This window comes from Leptonychotes weddellii, chromosome 10 (assembly GCF_054177405.1).
Source record: "Leptonychotes weddellii isolate Sample4059 chromosome 10, ASM5417740v2, whole genome shotgun sequence".
NCBI lineage: Eukaryota > Metazoa > Chordata > Mammalia > Carnivora > Phocidae > Leptonychotes > Leptonychotes weddellii.
In genome coordinates this window covers 22,205,526-22,213,176 of record NC_138378.1, presented here as the reverse complement: position 1 = coordinate 22,213,176, position 7,651 = coordinate 22,205,526, and the positions used below count along the sequence as shown (strand labels likewise).

Sequence of the window (7,651 nt, the reverse complement as noted above, 5' to 3'; positions counted from 1 at the left end):
TTCTCTTGAGAGCAAGTGAGATTGTAGAGTTAAACCCCAGCTATACATTTTTCTAACATAGCTCTAAGGTCCTTGTTGCTGTTTGTGATAACTGATAGATAACTCATTGGAAACATGTGCATACATTTATATTCAGATGAAATTATGGTTTGCACTGTCTATTAAATATCTCAATTAATTTTCATACTTTGCTGTTGTGTTTGCTCTGTCATTTGCTTTGGGAGCTGACTCTTCCGAGGCTAGCGTGGTGTCCAGTGGAGTCTGTGGAAACCTACACAAGACTTGAGCATGACCTGCATCAACAGTCTGTACCAAAGAACAGAGTACGTCTTACTAGAAATGTTTTTAAGTTCTGGAGATCATGGGTCTGTGGCCTTCATCTTCCTTGGGGACCCTTGGGTACAGTTCAGGAGTGAGTGGTTCTTGTGCAGTTCCATGGTCTTCCCTCGTTTTTCTCTGTCAGTGTCCATGGGCAGAGCCTCCCCCTGTTGGAAACATGGTATTCCTACTGACTGGGCCCATCTGGTGCATTGGTTTAGTGAACCAATCTGGAACATTGGTGCACTGAAGAAAATGGCCTTTCTCATGGAGAGAAAATGTAGGGCAGTGACTAAGAATCTAGGGCACAAGTGGTAGTCTCAGGTCTGCTGTGACTCACAATGTGACCTTGGCCCAGGCTCTTCCACTCTCTCTACTTTTCTTTAGTCTTAGCCCCCCTGGAGAATCTGATGACCACTATGGACCTTCTTTAGAAAAGTGGATCTATGAACCTGTGTTCTTAATTCTGCATGCCAGGTGGCAGAATTTGAGAGGATCCCTTCTCTAATGCCTATCCCTAAACCTCTTAAGATTAAAATCACCTTGGGGCTCCTGGGTGGCTCAGTCAGTTAAGCTTCTGACTCTGGATTTTGGCTCCAGTCATGATCTCAGGGTTGTGAGATTGAGCCCCATGTCTAGCTCCGCACTGGGTGTGGAGCCTGCTTGGGATTCTCCCTTTGCCCCCCTCCCCCCAAAAAGATTAAAATGACCCTGAGTTCACAATTAAAACACTGCCATCGCTCACTGGGTACCTTGGGGCTAGTTGCCCACTTTCCCTGGATCTCATTTTCCCATCTGTGAAATAAGGGGTGGGACCAGATCATCGGAGGTCCTGTCTGTGAAGTTGCTGATGCCCTGTGCCTCACTCCTCGTTTCTCATCTTCCCTGGCTGCCACACTTAGGATTAGACTTGACCACCATGGCTTGGAAATTCATGACTTGTGTGGAGGTTGGGTCTGGCTATTCTCAGAAGTTCTTTTCTTTCCACCTCAAGAAGAATCTAGTGGCAACACTTGCTGCCAGCTTCCCACCCTCTTGGAGCAGTTGGTGTAGCCCCTGGGCATCATTTGGTGTGGGGGATCCAGAGTGAACATTCTTTTTTTTTTTTTTAAAGATTTTATTTATTTATTTGAGAGAGAGAGAGAATGAGAGAGAGCGAGTACATGAGAGGGGGGAGGGTCAGAGGGAGAAGCAGACTCCCTGCCGAGCAGGGAGCCCGATGCGGGACTCGATCCAGGGACTCCAGGATCGTGACCTGAGCCGAAGGCAGTCGCTTAACCAACTGAGCCACCCAGGCGCCCCAGAGTGAACATTCTTAAGCTCTTCTCATCAGTTGTCTCAGGGGCTTCTCACCCAATGTCTGAATGAGGGTAACTCACAGGTCCAACCATCCAGCTCTGGCAGGCCTGAAACCAGGTTCAGGGCAGTGTCTGGGGCTCCTCTGAGAAATAGCTGCTTATTCCTCTTAAATGTGGGCCCTGTGCCAGGCTGTGGGTTGCAGTGTTGAATAATGCTCAGTCTCTTTCCTGCTCTTAGGAGGTTCTCAGGCTGGAGAGAAAAGTTACTGTGTCAGGATTCCTTGGCTACAAGCTACAGATGACTCAATTGACTAGTATAAACAGTAAAGTCATTTACTTATCCATTCAAAGCTTACTCAACAAATATTTACTGAGCACCTACTGTGTGCCAGGCATTGTTCAAGGCACTGTGAGTGCATGCAACAGACAAAGTCCCTGCCCTCGAGGTGTTTACATTCTAATAATTCTCAGGACTAGAAATCTTGGGTTGGTAGAGGGTTGAATGGGAGTGGTGAGGGCATGGGGGGAGTCTGGGTTTGAGGCAGTGGCTCAACCATGTCCTCAAGAACTAGGATCTTTGCATCCTTCTGCTCTGCCACTCTCCATACATTAGCTTTTCCTTATTGGGCTTGGTCCCTCTTGGTCATTAGATGGCCTTTCATCACACATCCAGGATCTAGAAGCAAGAGGATCAGAATAGCCAGAGTTTCTTTCACCTCTGCCCATGTTAACAGGAGGCTCCACACAAACTATCCCTATATCTCATGGACCACAACTGTTGCATGGTCATTTCTTGCTGTGAAGGAGTCTGGGAAAGTGGGGACTGTACAATAAAGGGTCCAATCAAGATTCTCCCCTTGGGCTGGGGATGGACCTCCCTTCTCTGAGCCCATTACTATTTTTAAGAAGGAAGAAGAGGGGATGGTTGCTGAGTTAGGTGGCACCAAGTGTCTACCACAGAGGCAGACACTGAAACAGACACATACGAGATTAGCTCTATCCATTTATTCCAAAAAGCGGATCAGCCCATGATGTATTGTATTCCTTTCAAATCCTTCAATCTGCCTCCACCCTCTCCTCTTCTGTGGTTGGAAAACTAAGGTGCGTTGGAATTACCCAGGGAGCTTGTTAAAAGTTCGGTGTCCTGGGCCCCATCCCCTGAGCTGGGTGGGGATCCAAGAATTTGCATTTTAACAAACTCCTTGGGTGATTCTGATGTAGGGGTCCTGGGGCTACACTTTGGAACACTAAGGTGGACAGGATCAAGACCTCAGAATGTTTACATGAATCCTCCATAAGCTTGAACCTCTCCCCATGTCTCCCCCATACTGTTATGCAGAACTCCTATCTCCTACAACATGTGTTCTCTGCCTCCCAGCTGTTACGTGGGCTCCAGTTCCCTAGCCTTCCTCTCCTGAGTACAGCCTGCCTCATTCCTGCAGGGATTTGCTGCATCCTTCTCTGCTTCCCACTTCCCACACTCTTGTTAGGATTCCTTACTTTCTTCCCAGACAGATCACTGCATTTCCTCACCCCCTAGATCTGCCCAGCACAGATCAGCTACTCAACGATGTTTGTGTGAAAGCATGTATATGGTCAGAGGGGAGTGTGCTGTTGATTGGGTGTGCCAGGAGGAGGTGGAATTTGAGCCTGGGCTTGAAGGAGTGGATTCTTGATGTGTGCCTGCGATGAATGGGACATTCTAGACCAAGGGAAGCTTGTGAGAGGAGACAAGAAGGCAGGGAGGTGAGGGCTGCCTCAGGAGGATTTAACTGGGGGACGGGCTTGCTTGAGAAGAGGTTGAGGTAGAAGTGGAAAGGTAGGTTGGGGCTAGACTGGGATCTCGAGCATGAGACTGAGGGGTCTACATAGTCAAGAATCAAGCAGGGAAGGAAGGGAGACAGGGATGGTAGGGGAAAGATGGAAAGAAAATCAGTTGCTCAGGCAATAGTTTTGGGGCCAGAGGAGGGGTAGAGATGAAGCTTTTTAGGTTGCCTCCCATTTCCCTCAGTGAAGTGAGGGGTGGCAATTTTAGAAGCAGCAGTACCATGGGGTAAATTCCTGCGTCTTCCAAGTGGAGGCTGGACAATGGGCTGGTGTGTGGGCAACAGCAGGCCAGGATGTAGATGCTAAGAGCACAAGGCTCTGGAGCCTGGCATGTAAGATTCAGATCCTGCCTCTGTAGTGCAGGGACTGTGTGAGCCTCGGGAGGTGACTTCATTGCCTAAGCCTGGTTTCTCATCTGTAATGTGCAGGTCCTAAACACCTGTCTGTTTCGTTTTCTAGTGCCTCCATAACAAATGACCACAAACCAGGGGCCTTAACACAATAGAAATCTATTCTCTCACAGCTTAAGAGGTCTGAAGTCCAAAATCAGCAGGGCCATGCTGCCCTCAGAGGCCCTAGGGAGGATCCTTCCTCACCTTTTCTAGTTTCAGGTAGCTCATAGCATTCTTTGGCTTGTAGCTCTGTCATTCCAGTCTGTGCCTCGTCTTCTCATGGCTTTCCTATGTGTCTGTGTGTCCTTTCCTGTCTCTTATAAGGACACTTGTCATTGTTAGGGCCCACCCTAATTCAATATGATCTCATCTTGATCCTTACTTTAATTATATCTGCATAGACCCTAATTCCAAATAAGGTCACATTGTGAGGTTCCAGGTGGACATGAATTTGGGGGGACACTATTCAACCCAGTGTGCTGCCTCATAGAGCTCTGAGGTCACAGCCTGCAAAGCACACAGCAAGGTTTAGAGAGCTCTGTGAGGTAGAGGTGGGAAGCCCAGCTATTATGAGCCCCACTTGCTAGATGTGAAAACTGAGGCTTTAGGGAAACTTTGGGTCCCACTGCTAGTAAGTGACAGAAGAAGCAGATGAATTGCTTATTCTATGAAGGCCATTCAACATCTGTATTTTGGGCGTCTTTATGCCAGCTCATGGTTTGGTGGAAAAAGTAGTTCATCATCCTCTTCATCATCATTGCCATGACAGGCTGGGTAGTCAATGTAGTGAAACCCTTTGAGAAGAGGGAGGGTACCTGCCCCAGGAGGGCTTGTGAGAGGAAGTACTGTCTTAGCCAAAATTGAGGGGTACTGAGGAATCAGCAAGGGAAACTGTGAAAGACAGGAGTTAGGATAGTTTTCAATGGCATGCGCAAAGGCCTGGAGGCCACCCTGGGCTTCTGTGTGGGCCTGGGCTGGTCAACGACACAGAGTCAGTAGACCTTCAGCTATGTATTTATGAAATGAGGGGCACCTGGGTGGCTCAGTCAGTTAAGCATCCGACTCTTGATTTTAGCTCAGGTCATGATCTCAGGGTTGTGGGATGGAGCCCCATGTGGGGCTCTGCACTTAAAGCAGAGTCTGCTTGAGATTATCTCCCTCTCCCTCTGTCCCTTCCCCTGCTCACACTCGCTCGCTCTCTCTCAAATAAATAAATATTTAAAGATTTTATTTATTTATTTGACAGAGAGAGAGACAGGGAGAGCAGGAACACAAGCAGGGGGAGTGGGAGAGGGAGAAGCAGGCCTCCTACAGAGCAGGGAGCCTGATGCGGGCCTCGATCCCAGGACCCTGGGATCGTGACCTAAGCGGAAGGCAGACACTCAACAACTGAGCCACCCAGGTGCCCCAATAAATAAAATCTTTTTAAAAAGTATTTATGAAATCAATTACAGATGGGGAAACAAAGGCACCAAGGTACTTCAAGTCCCATAGCAAATACTGGCAGAGCTAAGACATGAACTCAACTCCCCTATCTCCCTATCTAGGTCTCTTCCTGTCTGCCCCGGGTACCGGGTGCTGCAGAAACAGCTTCCTTGCTCCCTGCTAAGCTGCATCCTGGCCTTGGTCAGACAACAGAGGAGTCAGGTGGAGCTGGGATAGAAGCACAGACCTTTGGGTTCCACAGCCGAGACTGCACCGATCGCGAGCTGGACTTCCCATGAGGCTCTAGCTAAACTGGGCCCACATTCCTACAGGGCAACTCCCGGGCTGAAATGGAGGGGAAAGGTCCCCCTGTTTAGAGCAGAAATATGTTCTCTTGCCCACTAATGTTACTTGCCTGGACTTGTTGGTTTTCAGTAAGAACAATAGCCGAAAAGAATGGCAAGTATTGAGGTATTTACTAACAAGCACTTAATCTCCTTCATCTTACTTTATCCACCCAAGAACTATTTCAGGGTAGGACCACACATTGCCCTATTTTACAGCTAAGAAAACCCAGGCTCAGTGGGATAAAGTGACTTGCTCAAGGTCACAGAGCTGGGGAGCAGTAAAGCCACAAGAATCCAACCCCCACCTTCGCCACCCCCCCCACAGCCCTTCTTTGCCACAGTGGTGGGGGAGGGGCAGGCTCACAGAGTCTCTTCCCTGTCTCCCTCAGAAGGTACCAACTCTGAATGTGACCAAATGCTCCGGTCCAAAGAGGAGGCCAACTCTCTTAGGAATCTTCCTGCTAAGAGCAAAAAGACCACAGGCAACAGGATCTAGAATCATCCAATGTGACCTGGACTGGAGCAGTGGTGTCAGAACCATGCAGCGGAGTCAGGCTCCTTCCCCAAGGGGCTTTGGAAGGTGGGACCCCTCTGGGGCTGGTTTGCCCTCCCCACCCTGAGGCCCTACCTATTCCCCGCCCCCCCAGACCATCTCACTGATACTACCTCTGTTTCCTTCTCTCCCTCCTCAGCTTGGGTAGCTATGTGGGGGACAAGCGTGGACAAAGATACCACGGTATGTAAGGATGGCAGTTCTGCTTATCTATTGTTACACAATAAACCACCCTGAAACTTAGTTGTGAAAAGCAACTATTTCATTATGCTCACAGATTCTGTGGTCAGAAATTTGGAAAGGGCCCAGTGGGAACCACTTGTCTCTGTTCCCTGATAACTGGGGCCTCACCTGCAAAGACCTGAAGGCTGGTGATTACTTCAACGGCTGGAATCATCCAGGGGCCTCTTCAGTTCTTCAGTATTTGTGGTAGTTGATGCTAGTTATTGGCTGGGACTTCCACTGGGACTGTCAGCAGGAGCACGTGCCCTCTCCTTGTGGCTTGGGCTTCCTCACAGCACAGGAGCCTCAATGTAGTCCAAGCTTAGGGCTCTAAAAGGGATTGCCCCAGCCAGGGTGAGGAAGGTGCATTACTTTTATGACCTTGCTTTAGAAGTCATGCAGAGCCACTTCAATGCATTTTACTGGTTATGAGTGAGTTATAGACCCACCCAGGTTTAAGGGGAGGGGAATCAGACTCCATCTCTCTCTCTCTCTTTTTTAATTTTTATTTTTTTATTATTTTTTAAAGATTTTATTTATTTATTTTGACAGAGAGAGACAGCAAGAGAGGGAACACAAGCGGGGGGGTGGGGGTGGAGGTGGGGGGAAGGGAAAAACAGGCTTCCCGCCGAGCAGGGAGCCTGATGTGGGGCTTGATCCCAGAACCCTGGGATCATGACCTGAGCCGAAGGCAGATGCTTAACGACTGAGCCACCCAGGTGCCCCTCTCTCTCTCTTTTTTTTAAAGTTTTATTTATTTAAGTAATCTCTACACCCCACATGAGGCTCAAACGCACAGCCTGGGGATCAAGAGTCACAGGCTCTTCCAACTGAGCTAGCCGGGCGCTTTTACCTTTGAAATCTGTCCCCTCTCCTTCCCATCCATTGCCACCACCTGGTCCAGGACACCATTAAATCTCAGCTGAGCAACTTCAGCAGTAACTTCCATGGTCTCTCTGCCCCAATCCTTCATAGTAGCCAGAGCTAGAGTAATCTTTCTAAAGAGCTGTCACTCTCATTTAAAAGCTCAGTGGCTTTGGGGCGCCTGGGTGGCTCAGTCGGTTAAGCATCTGCCTTCAGCTCAGGTCATGATCCCAGAGTCCTGGGATCAAGCCCCGGATCAGGATCCCTGCTCAGCAGAGAGTCTTCTCCCTCTCCTTTTGCTCCTCCCTGCCCCGCTCGTACTCTCTTGCGCTCTCAAAATAAGTAAGATTTCATTTATTTATTTATTTATTTGTTTGTTTGTTTGTTTGTTTGTTTGTTTATTTA

The 7,651-nt window shown here is 48.7% G+C and overlaps 1 long non-coding RNA gene across 1 annotated transcript; it reads left to right on the top strand.

Annotated features, from left to right (window-relative positions):
* Positions 1 to 6: 6 nt before the first annotated feature.
* On the top strand, positions 7 to 6,946 carry LOC115941307 (uncharacterized). Its single transcript, XR_004076061.2, has 3 exons — positions 7 to 6,187; positions 6,300 to 6,343; positions 6,438 to 6,946. It is a non-coding gene; the product is annotated as an uncharacterized LOC115941307 (long non-coding RNA).
* Positions 6,947 to 7,651: the final 705 nt, after the last annotated feature.